Source organism: Pinus tabuliformis, chromosome Q (assembly GCF_031772625.1).
Source record: "Pinus tabuliformis cultivar Carrire ecotype Pingquan chromosome Q, CPIR1, whole genome shotgun sequence".
NCBI lineage: Eukaryota > Viridiplantae > Streptophyta > Pinopsida > Pinales > Pinaceae > Pinus > Pinus tabuliformis.
The window spans coordinates 656,951,350-656,976,585 of NC_142296.1; positions in this window are offsets into that span (position 1 = coordinate 656,951,350).

Sequence of the window (25,236 nt, forward strand, 5' to 3'; positions counted from 1 at the left end):
TTTGTGATCACAATTGTAACAAAGCCCTTTTTCTCTTTTTTCTTCCAATTGTTGTGGTGTAACCCTTGTAGGTTGTGGAAGGCTAGGAGAAACAACACTTCCATCTTTATAGTTGTGAGGGGTAGACTTCCTTGTTTGCCGTAATTTTTCTTTCCACTTTGTAACAAAGCCCTTTTTCTCCTTTTTCTTCCAATTGTTGTGGTTTTGCTCTAAAGAAGGTGTTGCCCTTTGTATCCTCATAATGTGTTATCATTTCCTTTGTGAAAATTGACCACGTAATAAGTTGTTTACGAGAACAAAGCCCTTTATACCATAAAAATTGATCTGATTCTAAATATGAAGATGCAATACATACCTTTGTAACAATGGTACACCATGTAGATCAAAATATTGCTCCATCTATAGTATCCAATTTACTGGATCCTTTCCAACAAACTTCCTCATATCACCTTTTCTTGATTTCAGGAGCTCGATATTGAAATGGCTGTAACTCTATACTTTCATATCTCAAAGTTCTAAAATTGTTTCTTATAGTAGCTCTCTGAGTCTTCTTTCTAACCCCACAAGTCTGATCAAAATTTGATTCTCCAAGAAAGAGTTATGCCCAATCCCCTACGTTGACCTGATTATATAATTTTTTAGTAGAGCACACTTGTACGACGTGCCATGTGTCACTGTTTCAACGTTGGGATCTGAAAACTATGCACAGAAAACTAAAATCCATCATCTTTCTTTGTTGCTTAGAGAGATAATTATAATGATTTTCCCAAGGTCACTTGTTTAGGATGTAATTCGGGAGTCTGCAAAAACCCTAATTTCCTCAGACCATAATCTGAAAATATAGTGCGATAAGATGTAAACTTCGGACCCACGCTTCAGAATGATTTCTTCTCAAATGGGTTTTTTGTATAGCTTCTGAAAATTCGTAGCGAAAAGGTTATAGTGAAAATACCACGATGACCTATTTTAGATGAAATTCTGGAGCTTGCAAAAATGCTAACTTCCTCATATCACATCACTGAAAATATAGCAAGACAAGATCTGAAATTCAGATGCATAGTTCAGCAAGATTTCTTCTCAAATGGGTTTATTTTTTACCTTCTGAAACATCACAGAAAAAACCTTATAGCGAAAATACCACGATGACCTGTTTGGAGCAGTGAAACCCTAGAATCCAAAGCTCTGATACCAAATGTTATGAAACCAGCTCACAAAAAGATAGAAAAGATAGATCAATGCCTTAGAATTCAGCCTCTTCCAGGGGGAAACCTCCTTTACATTACACAAATGAATAATTCTTAGATGATACAAATGAAAAGACCTCCTTTTTATATATAGGAGTCTAAGGGATCATAATATAATCAGAGCCGACATAACAATAATAATGTAAGGGCACAATAATAACAATAGTGGGCTTCTATGGGGCACAATAGTAACAATATGGCCACCACATGGGTACATCAATATAATAAGGGGGTTGTACACTGGTACTAATAACAATAAGTGGTTACACTAGTAGTATAGGGGCCTAACAATCATGCACTAGTTTGTACTCTAAAGCTATAAGAACATGTGTCCCTCTAACAATGAAATCATTTTTTTTGTGGTCAAAGCCATGCCTAGTAACAACAATGATTTGCAATTCAGAAACCAAGCATGGTAAAATGTTGGCGATGGCAATCATGTCTTGCGTTAAACAAATAGTATGAGAAATGTATTTATACTTTCCACCTCGTGCATGGGTGACTTGCAAGATTGGGCTGACACATGATATGAGAATTTCTTCTATTTGTGTTAGAGTAGTAAGGACAAATAGTTGGTCGCCAGGGTCCATGTTTTCCGCAAGGGTGAAGCGGTGGGTGGATTTTGTGGTTGCACATCGAGAGAAATAGACGTTACCATGTAAGAATTTTGTTTTCATATTTGGGTATGATTCTTTGCATGTGGAGTAGATATGCAATGGAGAGAGGTTATCTATCCTTTCAAGAAATCTACGGCATGCATAGTTAAGGGTAGGGTTGACCAAAATATGGGTATGGGAGGGTGATTCGATGGTGGAGTGTGTGATGTATATGGGAAAGAAGTGGTAGTGAATGAAGTAAGTTGAAAGGGTAGGTACAATCGAAGCGAGGAATGTTGAAGGAGATGGGTTTGCAAGTGAAGCTTTGGGATGTTGGGGAAGAGAAACATTAGATGGGGGTATAGTTGGAAAGGTTTGGGTGTTTAAATTAGCTTTATATTTGATCCGTCTTTGTTTGTTGGAGGCGTCTTTATTTTGTGCATAAAGGAGTCTCTTTCGAGCATTTCTTGAGGGGTTTGCAGAAGATGTTGGCATGTCCATCTTGATAGAAACATGGGGACACAAGTTCAAGTGAATATAGGAGATGAGAAAGAGTTACCTTAAGCGCAAAGATAAAGTACATAGCTCCAAAAAGGAATAACTTCATTAGTGGGTATATCTTCAAAATAGTGCCTTCTAGCTTGTAAAGTAGATGTGTCTGTTGACAAAGTAGCTGAAGTTTAGTGGGTAGAGAAACATTTTTATAATAGAGTTTATGTTTCTTTGATATTATGTACTAATGTCGTGTGATTCAAATTTTGTTGTTGGAACTTTTTCAAAGCTATATTTGGAGCATAGAATGAGATTAGAATCAATCTTATTTTAGTGAAGTATTTTTGTGGTGATCGATAACTATCTATCATTCATTTACCAAGTAGATTTAAGGCAACCAAACAACAACCCTTTGTAAGAATCCAATATTTTTATTTAGATGCACCAATAACAATATAAAAGGATGTAAATATTCTATTTTTTTTAGAAGGAAGAAGAAAAAACCATATATACTATATGTAAAAGTAAAATATGGAGAATTATGCAAAGGTGGAAGCTGCAACATGTACCATAGGTGTATATACATAAAGAAGAGAAGTACAATGATGAAGTTAACAAAAAGGAGGGAGGCAACAAGGGACCAAACGACATTGAACAGAAAAGCATATAGAAGTTATTGTTTACACTTCATGGTGGCATGGGAAAATAAATCGACTTTCAAAGACACCAAACAATTGAAGTAGTAGACATTTTTTCAATTTCCTGGAGGAGAATGGAACATGCAGAGCTATAGGTGATTTTCTCTAAATTGATTAGTACAAACTTCAAACAATCCACACCATTGAAGATATCTATTTTCACAGATAGCGTGAAGAGGAAAGGACGGCATGAAACCCTTGCACGAAGCTCGTGGATAACACCAGGATCACTGGAGAGTACAAAAAAGTATTTTTCTTGGACAACCATGAGTTCAGTTGTAGTACTATCAAATGAGATGACATTTTACAGTACACCTATGTGGTCATGCATTTCAAATTTCAGCACATACCGGTAGTCACATTCCAGGAAGGCCCCACCACATTTTGTGCAATGCCACATTCCATTTGAGTGGTTGAAAACTTCTTTCATGCATTGCATGCCATTATATGTGAGAGTGCATGCAAGGAAGTAGAAATATTGCATGTCAATAGAGGTGATGGTTCTAAGAACAGAGAATCATGTTTGTTTTTCGACGAGATGTGAGTCTATGAGGTTGACAATTGTACATTGTTGGTGGCCTTGCCTGGAAGGCCCTCAGAATTTTCTACTTAACAATGGTGAAGACTCCAAGAAGTCTCTTTGATGAAACCATTATTGGAGTTTTTCAGTCTCTAGAATGGCGAGATCTAGCACGAGGCTAGTGGTTGATATAATCCCAATAGTTATTCCATTAAATTCAGCTATGCTACCCCCTTTGATTGCAAGCATGGTCAAAGCACTAGAAGAGGCGAGTTCAATGATTTTCTTGCCTAAGGTGTGGAAATTCTCCCCCCATAGGGTGATGTTGATACTATAGCCATATATGTCTTCCAAGCTGAGAGTTTTCCTAAGTGTTTCACAGCCATATCTTCAAAGAATGGTGGAAGTTGGAGAAGTGGACCTGACAATGCCAATGATGCCGACAATTGAGACAAGGTTTGCAAATCTGATTTCGTTTATAGATTTAAAATTGAAATGATGGAAAGGAATTGTTGGAACATCATCTAAGGAAGATTCAACGATGGAAGTTGCAAAGAGGGAGACTTCCCATTTTATATCCAGATGGTTGTAATTTGTGTTTGTTGGTTTCACAATGCCATTTGAAACCATGCAAAGCTTTCCAATTTGGACAAGGTCATGCAAGTAAACTGCCAGATCACTAAAGGGAGAGAGATGGATTGTAGAATTGGCAGAATCAACGAGGTCTAATCCAAAGACATTTCTAAAGCCTCGAACATTGTTGTAGGAGGGAACAAATGTTTTTCCAAGCACCCTACCTTGGATCAACCATTGTTTATAATACGGGCTTAGCACCATGAATGGAATGATAGTAGGCAGAGCGGAGGACAATTGATTTGATGATGATTCAGAATCCTATGTTGAAGCAGCAATAGACAAGGTAGGGGCCTATGACATTGAAGAGTCGGGTTGGTATTTTGACGTTTGTACAATTTGAAGAAGGTTCGGGTCCCCAATCAAATTTGCATGACGTTCAAGAACATTCAATTCAATAATTTGTAGAGTCCTGAAAATAACAAAAGAAAGAGAAAAGCAATGTGACATTAGTCAAAGTGACAATGGAGGAGAGGGGGAAGGAGTAAAAAAACATCAAGAATATGGTGAAGAGTGAACATACAAATAGTTGTGGAAAAAAGTGAAACTGAATTCTTTGAGAATGATAATTGAGCCCAACTAAAGGGCACTAGAGATGACATGGCCATTGTATGCAGACAGAAGAAAAGTTTTGTGCTGAGAGGCATTGTCGAAGAGGGAAATGCGGTAGTGTTGGGACAATGTCTTTATGGAAGAAAGAAGGCCGAATTCAACGATTTGGACCAATGGTTGGATCGTTGTATGGCTAGCGAGAAATAAAGTAATGGCATTCATTGTCAAGGAAAATTCCATGATGATGAGGAAAGGAGGCGTCCTGAAAGGTGAAAGCCCATAAAATGTTCTCAACATTGGAAGAGAAGTGGAAATAAAGTAGAGAGCATGGTCGTTCACAGGATTGGCATACTTGGAGCCAAATGAAAGAAGAAATATTTACAATTTAGATTGTTTCCATATTCAAAGGTAAGGGGAAAGGAAAATTGAAATGTTTAAGCATAGAAAGTTGGCTATCTATATATGGAATTTCAAAACTCTATAGGTGTGTTGTATGCCATGACAGTGCAAATAGTATTCTAAGATATATACTATTGGGTCCCTATAATACTAGTGATTACCCCATTACTATTGTAGTTGTAGCCATTATTAATATTTTTGTGCCCCTATTGTCCCCATATTGTTATTACTGTGCCCCATAGAATCCCTCTATTGTTATTTTTGTGGCTTTATATTATTATTGTTAGGTCGGCTGGGTTATATTGTGACTCCTTAGACTCCTATATATAGAAAGGAGGTTTTGTCACTTGAATCATCCAAGAATCGTTCATTTATGTAATGTAAAGGAGGTTTCCCCCTCGAAGAGGCTGAATTTTAAGGCATTGATCTATCTTTTCTATCTTTTTCTTGAGCTGGTTTCATAACATTTGGTATCAGAGCTTTGGATTCTAGGGTTTCGTTGCTCCAAACAGGTCATCGTGGCATTTTCGCTATAACTGTTTTTATGTGACGTTTCAGAAGCTAGAAAAAAACCCATTTGAGAAGACATCGCGCTGAAGCTTGGGTCCAAATTTCAGAGTTTTTAGCTCTATATTTACGGAGATATAATCTGAAGAAGTTGGTATTTTTGTAGACTCCTGAATTACATTCCAAACAGGTGACCTGGGGAAAATCATCATAACTTTCTCTCTGAGAATCAAATTGAAATTTTACAAGAAGGTACAGAAAGAGGATGGACTGTAGTTTCTTTTGTATATCGTTTAGAGCCAGAGGTCAGAACAGGGACACGTGGCACGTCGTACAAGTTCGCTCTACTGAATTAGTCTATAATTAGGTCACTGTGGGAGATTTGGCATAACTCTTTATTGGAGAATCCAATTGGGGTCAGACTAGTAGCATTGGAAAGAGCACACAGAGGGCTACCATAGGTCACAATTTCAGAATTGGATGATCTAAAATTACAGAGATACATCAGAGGCAATATCGAGATCCTACAAAGTGAAAAACGGTGTGTAGATTTTTTAAATTTTTGCTTAATCTTGGTTTGAAAAATTATTTTGAAGGAATTCAAAGGGCATAGTAGAGTATTAGTATCAGTAACTGATGCCCCGAGGAAAGAAAATGCAAATACCTAGTAAGAAATCTGAAAGCTCTAGCATGACTCATGAAGAAGAGGAATAAATGCTACATGATATATCAAAATTACAAGACCAAGTGCAACAAATTTCACTCTCACAAAAGCTAACAGAAGCTAAGATAAATGGAGTGGAATCAAAGATAAACGGCGTGGAAGCCAAGATTGATGATTTGAAGATAGATTTGAAGGCAGATTTTACAAATTTTCTACAAGAAATACTTACTAATGGTAAAAGGGGAGGAAAGGAAACTCATGATGCAAACAAAGGAAATGTTAATCATGATTTCATAGACTCTAATGTTGGATCAAAGAAAGACCATATTCCAAAAATCAATATGAGGAAGTTTGATGGCAAGGATCCTGCAACATGGATATTACAGATGGAGCAATTTTTCGATCTCAATAATGTGAAAAACACACAAAAGGTACGTATTGGAACTTTATATTTGGAACCAAATCAGTTTGTATGGTATCAATGGCTTTGCTCTCGTAAACAATTTATCACTTGGGAAATTTTTACGGAAGAATTGATAGCACATTATGAGGATACAAAAAGCAACACTTTTTTAAGCCAATTGATAAGTCTCAAACAAAAGGGTTCAATAATGGAGCACATTGAGGAGTTCCAAAAATTGAACATAAGGGTAAAAAATATTCGAGAGGAGCATAGGATTGATGTGTTCATAGGGTCTTTAAAGGATAATATCCAACATGATGTTTGCCTTTGGGAACCTAATTCGTTAGATAAGGCATTCAGGTTAGCAAGAAAAATGAAAAGCAAAATTATGGCAAGCAGGAAGCATACCACTCACAACTATAAAGACGGAAGTGTTGTTGCCACTAGTCTTCCACAACCTATAAGGATGACACCACAAAAATTGGAAGAAAAAATAGCAAAAGGGCTTTGTTACAGTTGTGATAGCAAATACACTAAAGGGCATAAGTGTGTTGAGAAAAAATTATTCTACATAGATTGTGAAGAGGAAGAAGAAAAGGAGCAAGAAAGGTCAAAAGAAGAGGATATACTCCAGGAACAAAGCCTAGATGAAGAAAAAATGAATCTGACCATATCTTGTAATGCACTGGCGGGAATTACCACTCCTCAAACCATCAAGACAGAAGGACAAATCAAGAAGAAAAAGGTAATAGTGTTGATTGATTCAGGAAGTACCCACAATTTTATTCATTGTAAGGTAGAAAAAGAATTGAATTGCTTCTTATATGCAGCACCAGAGTGTCAAATGATGGTTGCAAATGGAGGAACAATAAATTGCTCTAGAAAGTTCCATAATATCAAGCTATCCATGGGAGAATATGTATTGACTAGCCCAATGCTTTCCATTCCAATGGGAGGTGTTGATGTTGTATTAGGAGTCCAATGGCTACAATCCTTGGGTACAATAGCTTTTAATTTTCAAGAACCTTTCATGAAATTTTCTGTGGAAGGAAAGGAAGTTGAATTAAGGGGTATTGCAGGGAAACCAGGAAAGATAATCAGCTCTAACGGTATGACAAAGCTTCTAAAAAAGGAACGAAAAGGTGTAATTGCACAATTATGTTCGCTAGATGTTTCCACATTGGAATCATCTATTTCTCCAGATCTCCAAAAAGTCTTGGACAATCATTCCAAGGTATTTAATACTCCCAAAGGTCTCCCACCTATTCGTGATCATGATCATGCTATTCATCTAATTCCAGGAAGTGTTTCTCCAAACATCAGGCCGTACAAATATCCCTATGCCCAAAAGAGTGAAATTGAACGTATGGCTACAGAAATGTTAGAGGCTAGTATAATTCAACCAAGTCAAAGTTCTTTCTCTACTCCAGTAGTATTGGTGCACAAGAAGGATGAATCATGGCTCATGTGTACGGATTATAGGGAGCTCAAAAAGCTCACTATTAAAGATAAGTTTCCCATTCCTGTCATTGATGAATTACTGGATGAATTTCATGGATCAATTTACTTCACCAAGTTGGATCTTCGTTCAAGATATCATCAAATCAGAATGAAGACTGAAGACATTCCGAAAACAACATTTAGAACTCATGAGGGTCATTATGAATTTTTGGTCATGCCTTTTGGCCTTACCAATGCACCCTCAACATTTCAAGGTTTGATGAATTCAATTTTCAAACCATTCCTTAGAAAATTTGTGTTAGTTTTTTTTATGATATACTAATCTACAGAAAATCTTGGAAGGATCATGTTGAACATGTTGATAGGGTGCTACAACTATTAGAGGAGAAACAATTATATGCAAAAAGATCCAAATGTTTCTTTGGAGTACAAGAGGTGGAATATCTGGGTCATATTGTATCTCATGAAAGAGTTAAGGTAGACCCTAGCAAAATTAAAGCCATTAAGGAATGGAAAATCCCCACATCCCTAAAGCATCTGCGAGGATTTCTCGGGTTGATAGGGTATAATCGCAAGTTTGTTAAGAATTATGGGAGAATAATAGCACCTCTAACAACACTATTGAAGAAAGATGCATTTTCATGGACTCCGGAAGAAAAAAAGGCCTTCAAACATCTTAAAGAGGCAATGTGCCAAGCACCTGTCTTAGCTACACCAGACTTCACAAAAACCTTTATTGTGGAATGTGATGCTTCAGGAAATGGAATTGGTGTTGTTTTAATGCAAGATGAAGGACCCATTGCTTTTGAAAGTCGTCCAATCAAGGGAAAGTTTTTACACAAAGCTATTTATGAGAAGGAAATGTTGGCAATACTCCATGCACTTAAGAAATGGTGACCCTACCAAATGGGAAGACACTTCAAGGTAAAAATGGATCATGATAGCCTTAAATACTTTTTAGAACAAAGATTATCCTATGAAGAGCAACAAAAGTGGGTCACAAAGATGTTGGATTATTACTTTGAAATCGTCTACAAAAGAGGGAAGCAAAATGCGGTGGCAGATGCACTCTCAAAAAAGGATGAGGATGTGGAAGCATTGTTGTGTGCCATTTCTATTATCCAACCAGATTGGATAAACGAAGCAAGGGAGGAATGGAAGAATGACGAAGAAGTGTGGGCACTTATTCGAAAGTTACAACAAGATTCCAGTACGATGGATACATTTAGCTGGAAAAATGATTCGTTATGGTACACATATCGCTTATACCTCTGTAAGAATTCCCAGCTAAAACAAAATATTCTTATGGAATTGCACACTTCTCCCTTAGGAGGGCACTCGGGATTTTTAAAAACTTACCACAGGGTTAAGAAGGAATTTTTTTGGGATGGTCTTAAATCAGATATTCAAAAGTTTGTGGCAAAATGTTTGGTTTGCAAACAAAATAAAGTTGAAAAAATTAAGACACCGGGTCTATTACAACCTTTATCCATTCCAAGCCAATGTTGGGAGGAGGTTTCAATGGATTTTATCACAAGTTTACCCAAGTCTGAGGGAAAGAGTGTCATCATAGTGGTAGTTGATAGACTTACCAAGTATGCACACTTTTGTGCATTATCACATCCATTTAAAGCCAGTATAGTTTCTACTGCATTTATGGAAACAATTCAAAAGCTACATGGAAACCCAAAGACTATTGTAAGTGACAGAGATCCCATTTTCACTGGAAATTTTTGGATAGAATTATTTTCTTGTCTTGGTACTCAGTTAGCTCATAGCTCATCTTATCATCCTCAATCTGATGGGCAAATTGAGATAGTAAACAAATGTTTGGAAGGATATCTTCGTTGCTTTGTATATGATAAACAGACACAATGGGTCAAATGGTTGCCTCGGGCTGAATGGTGGTATAACACTTCCTTCCATACAACAACAAAAATGACCCCATTTATGGCACTTTATGGGTATCAGCCACCATCCATCACATCATATTTAAGAGAAAATTCTAAGGTTCAAGCAGTGGAACATCACATCCAACATCAACAACAAGTCCTCCAACTCTTAAAGGATAACCTCATGTTGGAACAAAATAGAATGAAACAATAGGTAGATCAACATCGCAGTGAAAGAATTTTTGATGTAGGTGATTGGGTATTCCTACAGCTACAACCATATAAGCAAATCTCCCTCAAGCAAGCTAAGAAGAATAATAAATTATCACCAAAGTATTATGGTCCGTACAAGGTGTTGCAAAAGATTGGTAATATGGCATACAAATTGGAGCTTCTTGTAGCTTCTCGATTGCACCCAGTTTTCCATGTTTCATGTTTAAAGAAGGTTATAGGTGATAAGCTCCCAGTTCAAACAATATTGCCAGAACTTGACGAGGAAGGAAAAATTATATTGGAACCAAAAGCAGTCACAGAAACAAGAACTCAACAGCTACGAAATCGATCAATTTTAGAGTATCTTATCAAGTGGAAGAACTTATTTGCTGAATATTCCACGTGGGAGGATGAGAATTTTATACAGAAGCATCCAGAACTACTCAAGTGTTGAGGACAACACTTTTTTGAAGGAGAGGGGCATGTTGGGTCCCTATAATACTAGTGATTACCCCATTACTATTGTAGTTGTACCCCTTATTAATATTGTTGTGCCCCTATTGTCCCCATATTGTTATTACTGTGCCCCATAGAATCCCTCTATTGTTATTTTGTGGCTTTATATTATTATTGTTAGGTCGGGTGGGTTATATTGTGACTCCTTAGACTCCTATATATAGAAAGGAAGTTTTGTCATTTGAATCATCCAAGAATTGTTCATTTATGTAATGTAAAGGAGGTTGCCCCCTCGAAGAGGCTGAATTTTAAGGCATTGATCTATCTTTTCTATCTTTTTCTTGAGCTAGTTTCATAACATATACGTAGTATGAAAACATTGATACTTGCCATTTTAGTGCATAAGATGATATGGTTAGCAGGTTCTCTACTCTCACCTATTTGCTATTGAAATTCCAAGGTAGTTATCTAGTTCAAGTCAGTGGCAGAACATGCACTAGTAACAACAAGAGACTAGCAGTAGCACAACAACAACAATAGAAAATGCAAATCAAATAATCAACATAATAGTGTGACATGAAGAGGCTAAATAGAGCACACACCCATCAACCAGCTAAGCAGAGGGAGCAATAAATCAGAGTTAGGACATGTGGCAGAGTTCGAAGGGTTACCAATGAAAGATACAATAACAGAGATGCTCATTTGAGTAAGAGTAAAGTGAGAATAAATGCAGATAGGCATGCCATTAATTAGATTATTGAATAAAACAATCATCGACGTTAGGATGTGTGCATAAGTTTCAAACCTTAATCAAAGGAAAATGTGACATATTGATTAAATATACATGGGAGTTTCAGGATTTTGAAACTTTGACATGAGAATAATCCTTTTCGAAATCTTGCAAGTCGAAAGTTCAACCCATCATATCAATGTGACTCATTTGAATAAACACATATAATAAAGTGTCCAGGGTACAAAACATATCAATTTCGTGTGAGTGATACTAAAGCGAAAATAAACCCACATGGTCGATCCATTAATTAGATTAATGAATAGAGTATCCGCCAAGACCAAGATGCGTGTAGAGGTTTTAAGTTGCTATCATTAAAAAATGTGGCATATTGATTAAATTATATTGGAGTTTCCGGGCATTGAAACCTTGACATGAGAGGAAATATTTTGGAAATATGTGGAAAAAAAGGTTGATCGATCATATTAATTCACCTTCGTACAAGGGTGTAAAACATGTGATCTTCATATGAGGGAGAATAAAATGACAATAAATGCACATAGTTGGCTAACCAACGGTAATTAATGAATAAAATAGACAACGAGAGCAAGATACGTGCATAGACAGTGGATCTTATCAAAGGTTGTATTCCAAAAGCTACAATAATGGGTGGATGCAATTTCACATTTAAGTTTGGTATGATAAGACAATAAGGGTTGCATATTAGTGGTTGGAGGTCCATAGCATAGTTCAGAGATTCAGAATTTAGATATTTGTTTATTATTATAAAGGACCAATGCTACATGTATTGGAAATTTTCTAAAATAATTTTTGTGATGTTATTAGTCTGGTATAACTCTATTATAAAAAGGTTTTTCTGACCAATAGACAATAGGAATGTCCCACAGGTCCAAGATGTCATTGCCTTATTTGTTTCAGATATCTAGCAATCCTTGTCAGCCTAAAAATGCCCCTTTTTTCAAGTTCCGACTTTTGACTTCAGATATTGATATTCATTATGATATCTAGACCCTCCAGAGGTATGAAAAGGAATTCAATAAAACATTGCATCTACTCTCAAGGGGAACTTTCTAATAATTGGCCACATCTTAAAAGTGTCGATATTGCGAGTTGCGATATGTGAGGACACCATCAAGAATGGGCCATTAGTGTTAAAGTGTCAGGATGGATGATAACAAACTAACAAAGGATTTTTCTCAAAAAACAAAGAAAATTGAGCCTTTTCTCTCTCCTCCCAAAGGGATGCATGGTAGCAAAAAGGCTAGCTATGATAAGAGACACACGACTAACAATGACTGGATGAGTTAAGGGATGCGTTGCATCTAGCAATTGGTTGCGACAATTGACACAGGGAGGCTGATGTCATCATGACGTGCCAATAGGGTTGACATGTGGTAGATAGGTTCAATAGTTTCAAGGCTCACAACAAGCCAAAAAGGGGCAGCACATGGCATTATTGAAAAGGTGGCACGTGGCAGACATGTGGTAGTGATGGCATTAAGTATGGGAGATCAGCGATCGGAGGTTGAGTCGTATTGTGCATCGAAGTGAAACCTCCAATTAAAGGGCTCTGATATGGGGGCTAGACTATGGTCATGTGAAGAGCCATAGGATCAAGGACCAAATGTAGAAGGTGATCGACGATCAACAATCAGCAAATTTACATGTTGTGCACTAAGGTTACACCTCCGATTAGAAATCGCTGATAGAGAGGGTCTGATTTGGGGGCTAGCACCATGATAAAAAAGAGTTCAAAGGATTCAAGGGAGACACTTGTCATTATTCAAAAGGTGAAACATGGTAGATACATGGCAGTGATGACGTCACGTATGGGAGATCAACGATTGTAGGTTGAGGCGTATTGTGCATCGAAGTCAAACCTCCGATTGAAGGGCTCTAATACGGGGACTACACTGCAGTCACGTGAAGAGCCACAAAACCAAGGCCCAAATGCAAAAGGTGATCGTATATCGATAATTAGGGAATTGACATTTCGTGCACCACGGTTGCACCTACGATTGGAATTTTCTAATAGAGAGGGCTCTGATTTGGGGGCTAGCACCATGGTCAAAAAGAGTTTAAAGGAATCAATGACAGTATGTGGCATTAGTCAAAAGGTGACACGTGGAAGATATGTGGAAGTGATGGCATCATGTATGGGAGATCAATGATCATAGGTTGAGGTGTATTGTGCATCGAAGTGAAACCTTTGATTGATAACATCCAATAGAAGGGCTCCGATACGGGGGCTAGACTATGGTCACGTGAAGAGCCACAAGACCAAGGCCTAAATGCATAAGGTGATTGGTGATTGGAAATCGGCGAATTGACATGTCGTGCGCCAAGGTTACACTACTAATTGGAAATCGCCGATAGAGAGGGATCTAATTTGGGGCTTCACTCATTTCCTCTCCGTGTAGATTAGGCCACGTCACTCATCGAAGATCCAAAGTTTTGGGACTGAAACCAAATGCTACATTGTGGAATAGATGATTGTGATTCCATGATATTATAAAGGCCCATGCACGTGTGATGTGGTCCCATGCATTACACATTGGAACAATTTGTAGTGCGGTATTCTAAAGAATCGAACCCCTGTCCCAAGCTAAACGTCTTAGCCTCGGAAGGCATCACTCACTGGATTTATGACGTAATGTCCTTTCCACATTCATGATGTCACACATGGCCATGTCGCTCATTGCTATTATTAATATTCAAAGAACCTTGGGCGAAGAAAATCACAAGTTGGAGGCCAACGGTCAATCACACCATCGAAATGGTATATTCTATGAAGGCCGAAAAATCTGATATAGTGTCGTGACGAGGAACCTCACCATAAAAATCCTATTGGCTTAATTATTATAATATTAATAGCAATACAAGCATATTAGAATTAAATAAAAAATGTATATTAGTTTTGTATGATGAAAAAAGGTATATTAGTTTTGTATGTTGAAAAAATTTATATTTGGTTCAATATAGTTTGGGGCAAAAAGAGTCTACAATTTCAATGTATATAAATCTTATATTATACTTATAAATATAAATTAAATCTATTTCAATACTTTTTTTCTTTGATTTTAAATAAAAATCAATTCATTTCATTATGCTTATATTAGTATTATATATTATTATCAAAAATAATGCCTACACAATCTAAATGTTATATAATATATCATAGTTCTTTTTATATTATATATTATTTCTTCTTACGTCATACATCAAATCAATTCAATTCAATATGTAATATAAAATTAATACATAAAATAATATATTACATTTATTATATTATATTATTTGGTTTTCATATAGTATATTAATTACAGGTTATTATATAATTAAATAATATAAATTTTAATTAATTATATATTATACAATTAAGAACTTATGAATATATATTTATAATTTATTTAAAGTTATTTAAGTACAAAGGAAAAATGAATTAGCTTTTCAAGGATAATGATTTTTTCTTGAAAAGTTCATTCTTATTTATAGTCACATCAATACAATGTTTTTATTAATTTTATTTTGGTACAACCTTTCAATTGAATTTAACCATGGTTACATGGATTGTGGTGCAAAAAGTGAATTGCAAATTCATAGATATTGTTTTAATGGTTTAGCTATTATTTTATTATTTCCTTAGGAGGCTCATTTTAGACCTCAAAATTCCCCTAATGTGACTTTATGGAGTGTCGATCCCATCTTCTAATAACCACAAGTATATTATCGTGGTTGTCGACTATTTTACCAAATGGGTTGAAGCCATGCCAATGTTCAATAACACCATGACTACTACAACCCTTTTATTTTTCAACCATGTTATCACTCGATTTGGAGTTTCAAAACAATTAGTCTCAGACCATGGCTGACACTTTGAAGAAGTGACATGGTGTGATCTATCCTCTTTGTTGGGTTTTGAACATCAATATTTGTCATCTTATTATCCCTAAGGCAATGTCCAAGTTGAAACTATCAACAAGATCCTTAAGACTATGCTTCATTGGATGGTGAACAAACATAAGACCAACTGACATTTAATGCTCTTCCCTACTTTCTGGGTATATAGAACTTCTGTCAAGACCACCACCAAGTTCACTCTTTCCCACCTTGTTTTTAGAGAGGAGGTAGTTTACCAATTGAGTGAAAAATCCATTCCCTTCACCTTGTCGTCAAAATCCTCTGAACACCCAACCCTTAGAACAATGAATTATCATGCTTGAGCGTGCTTCTAAAGACTGTCGTGTTGCATTGCAAACCACTGAAGCAGTAAAAAATCACACCAAAGCTAAGTATGACCACAAATTCCAACCTCATACCTTCCATGAAGGTGACCTTGTTCTTGTGTATGAACAAGCTCATAATTTCCTGGGGCATGCGAATTTTTAACCATTATGGCTAGGTCCTTATATCATCCATAAGTGTTTGGGCAAGGGGGCATACCTATTAGAGGAGCCAAAAGGAGAATTCCTTCCTAATCCTCGAAATGCACTCTACCTCAAGAAATTTTACCCATAGTATTTCCCATCGAAATGTGTGTATATCTTTATTTATTCTTGCATTTAGGTAGTTTGCATCCCCCAAATTCTTACACATTGTTTGCTTGTGTCTTTCAAATGGATCCATCATCCACACCTTATATCAGTTTTGTCGATGGTGTGAGTCTCTTCACCAAGAATCTTGCCGTGGCAGCTTGGGCCATTTTCATCCCCTCGCAGTCGTTAGTCCACTCCAACAATGTTTGCATTAGATCTGTCACCAATAACGAGGCCAAATATGATTTCATGATAGGTTTGTTAGCCTATTCCCTTGACCATCGCATCCTTCACCTTCATGTTTGCCTATATTCCTTACTTCTTGTCATGCAACTAAATGGCATTTATCGTGTGCATACTCCTATCCTATTTAGAAAATATCTATAGGTTAAGTTTTGATGTGTGAATTTGAATCCATTTCATTCAATCACGTGCCTAGAGCCCATAATCACTATGTATATATCATTTCAAATAACATTCTAAATTGGAATTTATCACATGTAAGAAGACATCCATAAACAAATGGAGAACCAAAATTGTCACAAAAAATATGCATATTCATAAATATGTATTGTCATACAGTGTTTGAGTCCACTAATCTAAATACTTTTGACATGCTCACTTACATGTTATCATAAAACAAAAATGGGGACCCACATGTCCCTATGCCTAATCATTATCATCTAGAGATTCTCGAGCCAATGGCTCTATTCCCCCATATCGTAGATCTAGTATGCCCTGACCGGCCATCTCCATGCACCGCATAATTCCTTGCCACACCGAGGGAAGACCCGTGCACTCATCTGTATACTAATATTATAGCTCATGCCACCCACGCTCTATCACACTGATTAGTAATATGTCGCAACTACGTCGGAGATCCTCCAGTAGAGCACCATCAAATGGTCTCTGTCGTGATGAGTCACCCCCTGGTCTGCAGCCCCAGGTGCTAAAACTCGTCCCGCATATCCTGTCGGCCTCAATAGTGCTATATCTGCATACCACAAAGTTTATAAATTAGTACCACATACACATAAATGTTAAACTATAAATGCATAAAATATATAACAACTTTCACTTACCAAATGGGCCTCATGCTTATCCTAGTGGAAATGATAAGTCATGATCCCCCTAATAGTTCATGCCACTGTATAGATAATCATCTATGTATAGTGGCATCTGGTCCCCTATCACGGATTTGAACATGAGGTCGCATAGTGGGGATATTATCAAAGATGAGTGCTCAATTTATAGGAAAATGGAGGAGGTTTGGTCATAAACGAGGGTATTGAATGGCCTTCCAAACTTAGTGTTAGTTTCCATGGAGGAAGGGATGAGAGGATAGGAGGTTACTTAACTCATTCCCTATCCAATTTCAAGCTCATAGGAGATGATAAGGTGGGAATCTTCTAGAATGCTCCAAAAGATAAGAATATTCCTAGAACCCTATGTGGATTTTGCTCAATCTCACCCAACGCAGGTCAAAGTGGGCCTAGGTGCTCTAGAAAGCACCCTAACATGGGCCTACCCACACTAAAGTGCACTTACCCCTGACCAAGGCTACGCTGGTCCCTCAAGGAGGCATTTCTGGAGGGATTCAGACCAAAAAACTCTTAGGGAAGGAGGCATCCAGAGTGATGACTTCTCTAGGGCATGTAGCAACTAATTTAGGGTTTGATGAGCCCTAAAATTACTAATCTAAATGATGGGAGTGATGTGCCCAAATGGATCTGTAACATCTACCCCCTAAAGCATGAAGTCAAAGATGTTAATGTCGAGTGATATGCTTTATGATGTGATGAGGAGGTTCCAAAGTGGATGGTGACCTGCATCGATTACAATACATAATATCATGATATTTTTATTTTTCTCATGAATTGCTGAGGGAAGGCATACCCATGCTTAACATATAAAATTTCATTACATGTACATAGATAGTTGTCTATAGATATAGACCCATGATAGGATGACCATTAGTGTAAAGCCATTGTACGGATGATTTGGTACTTTCCTGAAATCAAAGCTTAGATGGATGAAACTAGATCTGAGGTCTTCTATCTTGTTCAATCATTCACTCAAGTACGAGTCTAACCATGTGAATATGTGATCTAAAGTTGAACATGGGAAGACACCATCTAATTACCAGCCAATGATGTAAGTTGTTAACAAACGTGAGAGAAATCATCGATAATGATAATGATCCTCAAGGCACAGTAGTACATTCTGCATGGTGTGAATGGATGTTTTGATGTCAAGCACCATACAAAATCTTTCGGTTGGAGGCTAGTGATGTCTACCTATCGCCGGAAGTGAGAAACTTACCATTGATGTATGCAAGCCTCAAGGTACTAAAAGGGTGTTTCTAAGTCAACTTCTTGAATAATGTGTTGATGTCAACAAGAAGAAACTCATTGGAGGAGGGCCTTGATGTATCCCACATCAAGGACACGAAATGAGTGTAATGATTTTTGGAGACGGAATGTGACTAGCGACACAAGGTTCAGGAATGGTGGTTATGAAAATGAAGGTTTATGAGTATTGCAAAGGATGAATTTAAATGAGTGACTTCTCTTGAACATGTCGATGACACTGAATGAATTGGTAGCATTGACCAAAAACCAAAGTAATGGATGGTATGATAGACTAAGGTATGATGAAAATTAAGTAGATAACCCAACCCAAGTAGTCACAGTGATGAAGTGAAAGTGTCATGTTCAACAGAGACCTGCTGCCATAAAGTGGTTTACCCCTTTTCCCATTTTCCCTAGTCATTGTTGACCAGTACCTCTTTATTTTTATCAATCTTGAGGAGGATAACATATTCTTGTTGTATAACTCCACCCTTAGGGCGAATCCATCATTATGTGATGTTTTAATGAGTCTAGTGAAGGTGAAACTCAATCTTGTCATGATGGACAAGTTTGTCGCTATTTGATGTTTTAATGAGTTTAACGACAATGATAACTCGGTCCTTTTCATGTTTAGAGAGTTTGAAAAGGGGCAAAAAGAAAACTCCACAAGTTAAGTCCTAAAAAGCATAAAACAATACAAGAGAGAACCTATTGACCATGTTCAATCAACGTATTCCTTTTTCGTAAATAATCTATCTCAATCCGGAAAAGGGTTAAACTTATATTGAGTAGATGTCATTTCCAATCCATTAACAAGATGAAAAGGAAAAGTGCTTGTCAATATTTTCATATTTCGAGAGTTTGAAAAGAGCTTAAAGAGGACTCCACTTTGAGGAATGGGTGGTGTCTAGGATAGCAATTGGTTTCGGTGATGTTGGAACTTCTCAAAACATGTTGATTTATGTGAAGAGGCTGGCTAATAAGACCACTCTTTGCAACTATTCCTAAAAAAGGGTAAAACAACCAAGTGAAATTGTATGATCGGCCAAGAAAATAGTGACGATGGAAGGAGAAAAACCAAGGCTTATCTGAAAGAAAGGGCTGATCAAATAACAATCACAAGGGTGAAAATGGAGATGGGTTCATTTTTACACAAGCTTGAACCATAGGAAACTATGCTTGGATTCAATTTCATGTTTAAACAAGCTTGAAACGAAAAACTATGAATGGACTCAGTTTACATGCCCCTAGCATGATGACTCGATTCTAGGTGCATGCCCCCCAAGCTTCATTGCATTCACCTAAGTAGACTACTCGTGGCTATCAGGTGGATGGAATGAAGGTTCATTTATGAGATCAGGTGAAAGACTTGACTAGGATTTTACGAGATCTAATAAAATACTCGACTTAGAACTTTTCTCCATGTGACCTTGTTTCATTTTTTAATGAGCTTGACATAAGACAGGGAACTCTGCTCAAATTCCTTCATTTTTTAACGAGATTGACACAAGACAAGGAACACTACTCTGATTCCTTGTTTCATTTTTTAATGAGCTTGACAGAAGACAAGGAACTCTGCTCTAGAACCTATTTTATTTTTTAATGAGGTTGACACAGTAAAATAACTATCCTCATATTCCTTGTTCACGACCCATAAGAGGTCATGAATTCCAAGAGGTTCTCATAATATCGGAGAACAATGCTCTGGAAGGAATCCATAACAAGGAATCTGAGATTTGGTTCCAATGCCCTCAATACATAATGTACAACATCATGAAATTGATCGTAAGTTAATGTAGGCATGGAATGAGTTGCCACATAATTGACCGATGGAGAGGAAGATACCATTGGGACAAAAGGACCATTTAGGGAAAATGGTTAACTGGAAGCCATATTTGGACAGGGAAATGAAAGCTGGTCAACAGTGACAATTTTTCCTTCATGTGGGAAACACATCACTCAAAAGAGTGTTGAAACAGTAGCCCCCATGTCATAAACATAGTCACGCCCAAGAAGTAAATTGTAATATAAAGGGCCTGGGAGTACCATCACATTGAGATAAACAATTTTTCCTCCCAAAGTAATAGGCAACTGAGGAAGGATCCCTAATGGTTGACTGGTTCCTCTCTTAAAATCCAACAGATTCTGGGTAATAGGCATAAGCGGCAGCGAACCGAGCGCTTGCCAAGCAGTGGAGGAAAGAATACTCACAGATGTGCCTTCATCTATAATAGTACTCGGTACAATCATATTACAAGCCAGTACTATGATCTGGAAAGGCACATAAGAAGGAAGATGACATCCTGTCAGTTGATTCCAATCAAAGGAAGTGACCAGACTACTTGGAGGGGGTACCGTAGTAATGGGAGAATTAACCCCTTGAGTTACAAGAATAGGAGGATTTTCCTCCTATCTTGATGGAACTCGAGGGTTTCCTCCAAGATCATTGGAATCTAAAGAAACGAAAAGAACCTGAGTGGTATCATATTCACTCCCTTCGGGAAAGATATGATTAACTAAAGGTGAAATCGGGTAAACTATTTCCTCGAACTTTGATGGGTCAGGTATACATTCATGGGATTCACATTCAGAGAGAGTGGGTTTGACTGATGGTTGATTTGGGTTAGTCAATTCATCAACTAGTGAAGGATTAAGTGAGAGTCTTCTGTAACCAGATGGAAGTCACTGTGGAGAAGCAAGTTGATTATCCAACACTTTTTTGGCTTCATCCAGATAGGGACAAAGGTGAATGGGGTGATTCCCTTTGCATAACCTTCCCTTAACTTTACCCTTTTTTCTAGGAACTTTACTACCACTAGTTGACGGTGCGTCACCAGCATGATCTCCAGAAGTTGATGACATTGGATGATGTGAATGAGAAGACAATTATTCTAATATTTGAGGAATATTAGGACAATTTCGAAGAATATGGTCTCCCATACAAAGTTTGCATGGATATCGAACTTTGTGAGGCTTATCGGATGGTTTCTCATTATAAGTTGCATTCAAAACAATGGTTGCTTGGTTTCCCCCCTGCTGAATTTTCTTCTTCTTCTTCTTCTTCCCTTTGTTATTCTTCTTAGCCACCTGGTTACTAGTCTTAATACTTTCACCAGGTGAAGAGGAAGAAGGGGAGGAAGAAAAAACCGAGGAAGAAGGCAAAGGGTCAACTTTAGGATCAACTGGAGATTGATTTTTTCCAGTTGGATGAGTATTCCATTGTGGAGAAATCACGACATTTTGAACCAAGGAGGTTGAAAAAAACCATACTAGCAAGCCAATGGTAAATCATGGAAGGGACAATGTAGCCATATAAGGAGTACCAATATTTTTGAAAGGAGGAAAAGGACCATGATTCCCATCAAAAGGAATTCCTTGATTGGTGGACTCTGGAGATGTGCCATATGTCTCAGCCTAAGATCAACTAAGGAGTGAGCATGGAGGATGTTATCTGTGGTCAATTAATTTTATTTTAATCAAAATAATATAACAAAACAAAAAAGGGATGATCTAGGCAAAAGGATTACAAAGCAATTGTGAACTGCAAAATACCTCTCGGTGAACCGAGAAGTACGGGCATGCAATCTCCTCAAATTCTATGTTCGGTGTACCACAATGTACAAGGCGGTCAACTCGGTTACCTAAGGGTGGATAGCAATCTAATTTAGTCCTGCCATATATACTCAAAAGTACGTGGAGGCCCAATCCATGTTAGCATTGTCTAATGTGAAACCACAGATTGAGAGCATTCCTTTATACTTTACGTACTGTAACACTGCCCTATATACCCGAAGGTACGTGGACGAGCTACGATATACTCACATATGTGGAATGAGGTATCATACTCAGAATGTATCATAGACAAGTTAGTGACAACCACTATGTTTTATGACGTTGGAACACGTCTCTAGCCTAGAACATCTAAATGTTTTGTGTTAGGTGACAATGCTCCATTAGGTTAATTGGTGTTAATTTTAAGTTGATCTTGATTAAGAATTTTCCTTTCAAGGTTCACCATGCGATGTATTTGAAATTCCTAGAATGCAACTAATATGATAAGCATTCTTTTCATTCAATTTTAATAATGAAAACCTTAGCTAGTAGGGATAGAGCAATCAGATTATTCTAATCAAAGAACAAAGAACACATCTAATGCAATTTCCCTAAATTATTCCTATGAGCACACACAAACTCTTTCAACGCACAATGCAAGATTTTCTTTTCAATTCCATTAATGTTGTGATGAACAAAAGGAAACTAATGCATATACAATCAATCAATCTTTTCGCAAGAACGAATACTTTACGATAGTTCCTTTTTGAAAGAAATGAATACTTTTACGACACTTTCTTTTGAACAAAGATTAATCGATTATAAAATAACTTTGACAATGAATTGATAGTGATAAAGAAATAATTTAAGAAACACCAAAAAATCAAGGCCAAAGTAGGGCTAGGAGAGGAAACACAAATTGATTTCAAAAGTACAAGAATCATTGATCTTTCAACAAGCACAAATACAAGGAAATTTGGGAAAAATCAAGTCAAAGATGAGATTTTTTACCTAAGGAAGATTAGCACAACCCTGAATGGTATACATTGTGCTTCAGAGAACTGTCCTCAATCTAATGGTGCTTTGCAATGCTCTGTCTCTTGACCAAACCTACGCTGGTGCCAAAGAGGCCATCCTAGGGGCTTGCAAGCACAATTTTTACCAAAAAACACTTCAAAAAAAGGTTGAAACAAGATCAATGGAAGCAAGTAAAGTCAACTAGGGTGTACTAGGATGAAGAAAAACTACCAGAATGATGATCATTCCCCAACGGAGTTGCCAATTTGTTATGTGGAATTTTGCATCTACAGAAAAATACAATTTCCCTAGGTGGGTAGCTACACCTAGAACAACAAATTTAAAGCGCTTAACATTTTTCTATAGAAGATAAATAAGACAAGGGACCTACTTTTTATCTTTCACTTTCCCTTTGTCTCCTTTGTTTGGCTCCCATCGCTCCTTCTCAAACTTAATCCGCTCAACAAGTACCTGCAATCATAAACAAAGGACAAAAACTAATGAAAGCAAGAGATCTATCTACTATAAGCAAATGGAATTAAAAGCATTTACACATATAATCATCAAACATAAAGACAAGAATATGGGAAAAGGTGTAAACAACTTTATTAAGTAGAAGGAAGAATTACAACCATGAAGTCTGATCCATTGTCACTCTTCCAGCTTGGGTTCCAACTAACATCACATCAAAAGCACAACACTCTGGCATCATAACAATACTTGATTACAATCTCAAACCTTACACCAACATATCTCCTTACAAATTCTCAAGGTCCAGTCCCTGATCACTTAGATGAGTGCTCAATTTATAGGAAAATGGAGGAGGTTTGGTCATAAATGAGGGTATTGAATGGCCTTCCAAACTTAGAGTTAGCTTCCATGGAGGAAGGGATGAGAGGATAGGAGGTTACTTAATTCATTCCCTATCCAATTTCGAGCTCATAGGAGATGATAACTGTAGGAATCTTCTAGAATGCTCTAGAAGATAAGGATATTCCCAGAACCCTCTATGGATTTCGCTCAATCTCACCTAGTGTAGGTCAAAGTGGGCCTAGGTGCTCTAGAAAGCACCTTGACATGGGCCTACATGCACTGAAGTGAACTTACCCCTGATCAAGTCTGTGTTGGTCCCTCAAGGAGGCATTTCTGGAGGGATTCAAGCCAAAATACTCTCAAGGAAGGAGGCATCCAAATGATGACCTCTTTAGGGCATGTAGCAACTGAATTAGGGTTTGATGAGCCCTAACAGTATTGATTTGAACGATGGAAGTGATGTGCCCAAATGGATCTGTAACCATGAGGATGAGCAGGGGTCCTCCATAGAGAGTTGAAGCCCTGATTTGAAAATCTAAACCACCAAAAATGATGAGTATAGTTAGGCCACATACCTCCAACTTTCAAATCCTGATTGCGACTACCAGTTTGTATGTTACAATCTCCACAAGATTTAGGGCCTTATCCTCCTCTCCAAATTCTCCACAACACACTATGCAAATGAATTATATTTGGAGGAAAAAATCCCTTTTATAGGAAAAACCCTTGTTTTTTTGTCGCCCATTGCAATCAAACTATAGCTCTGTTTGCCGAACCATAAACACTATTGGAAAGCTCTCACTTTGTCGCCATTTTTTGAAACTTCACCTGGAAGCCATTTTTTCCATGAGGTCTCACTTTGCCGCCTCTTAAAATCAAATCTCTTCATTGGAGACACCTGTACTCTCGTACCCCTTTGCCTTTGCATTGGTTGATTCACGTGTCAATTTTTGTCATGAGTAACCTTTATTTACTCATGTTTTCGTGGTCCCCTTCGAGCCTCTCCCATGTGGCAACATCATTGAGTCACCCTTGTTCAGAGCATCAGAGATGTGTCACCTTATACTTATGGAGTCTGTTTTGAGTCCCCTTGAGTCCAGTTATAGTGTTTCATTCATCATCGAGTCGTATTTCTCCCATTTTACTCATTTTAGCTTCTAGTTCTTTTGCTCCGTCTTTTCCGATCCCTTGTTTGATACATTTACCATCCCATATGGAATTGAGTTAGTCGTTTCCAGGTTAACCATTTTTATTATGCTTTGAAAATGGAAGTTGTCAGCCTGCCACCTATCTTGTTTCCCTCCATCATCATCCCTGGTGTCAGTCCATTAGTCACTCTACTATGTTTCCCTATGTCTTTGTTGAGGATTCCTCATTGCCTCAACTCTGGCAGGCTCCCTTCTTTCAATCACAGCACATTTATTCCAAAATAATAGTCTAGAGGGTGGTGTACCTTTGTTCCAACTTCCATATTTTTTTCAGTGCCT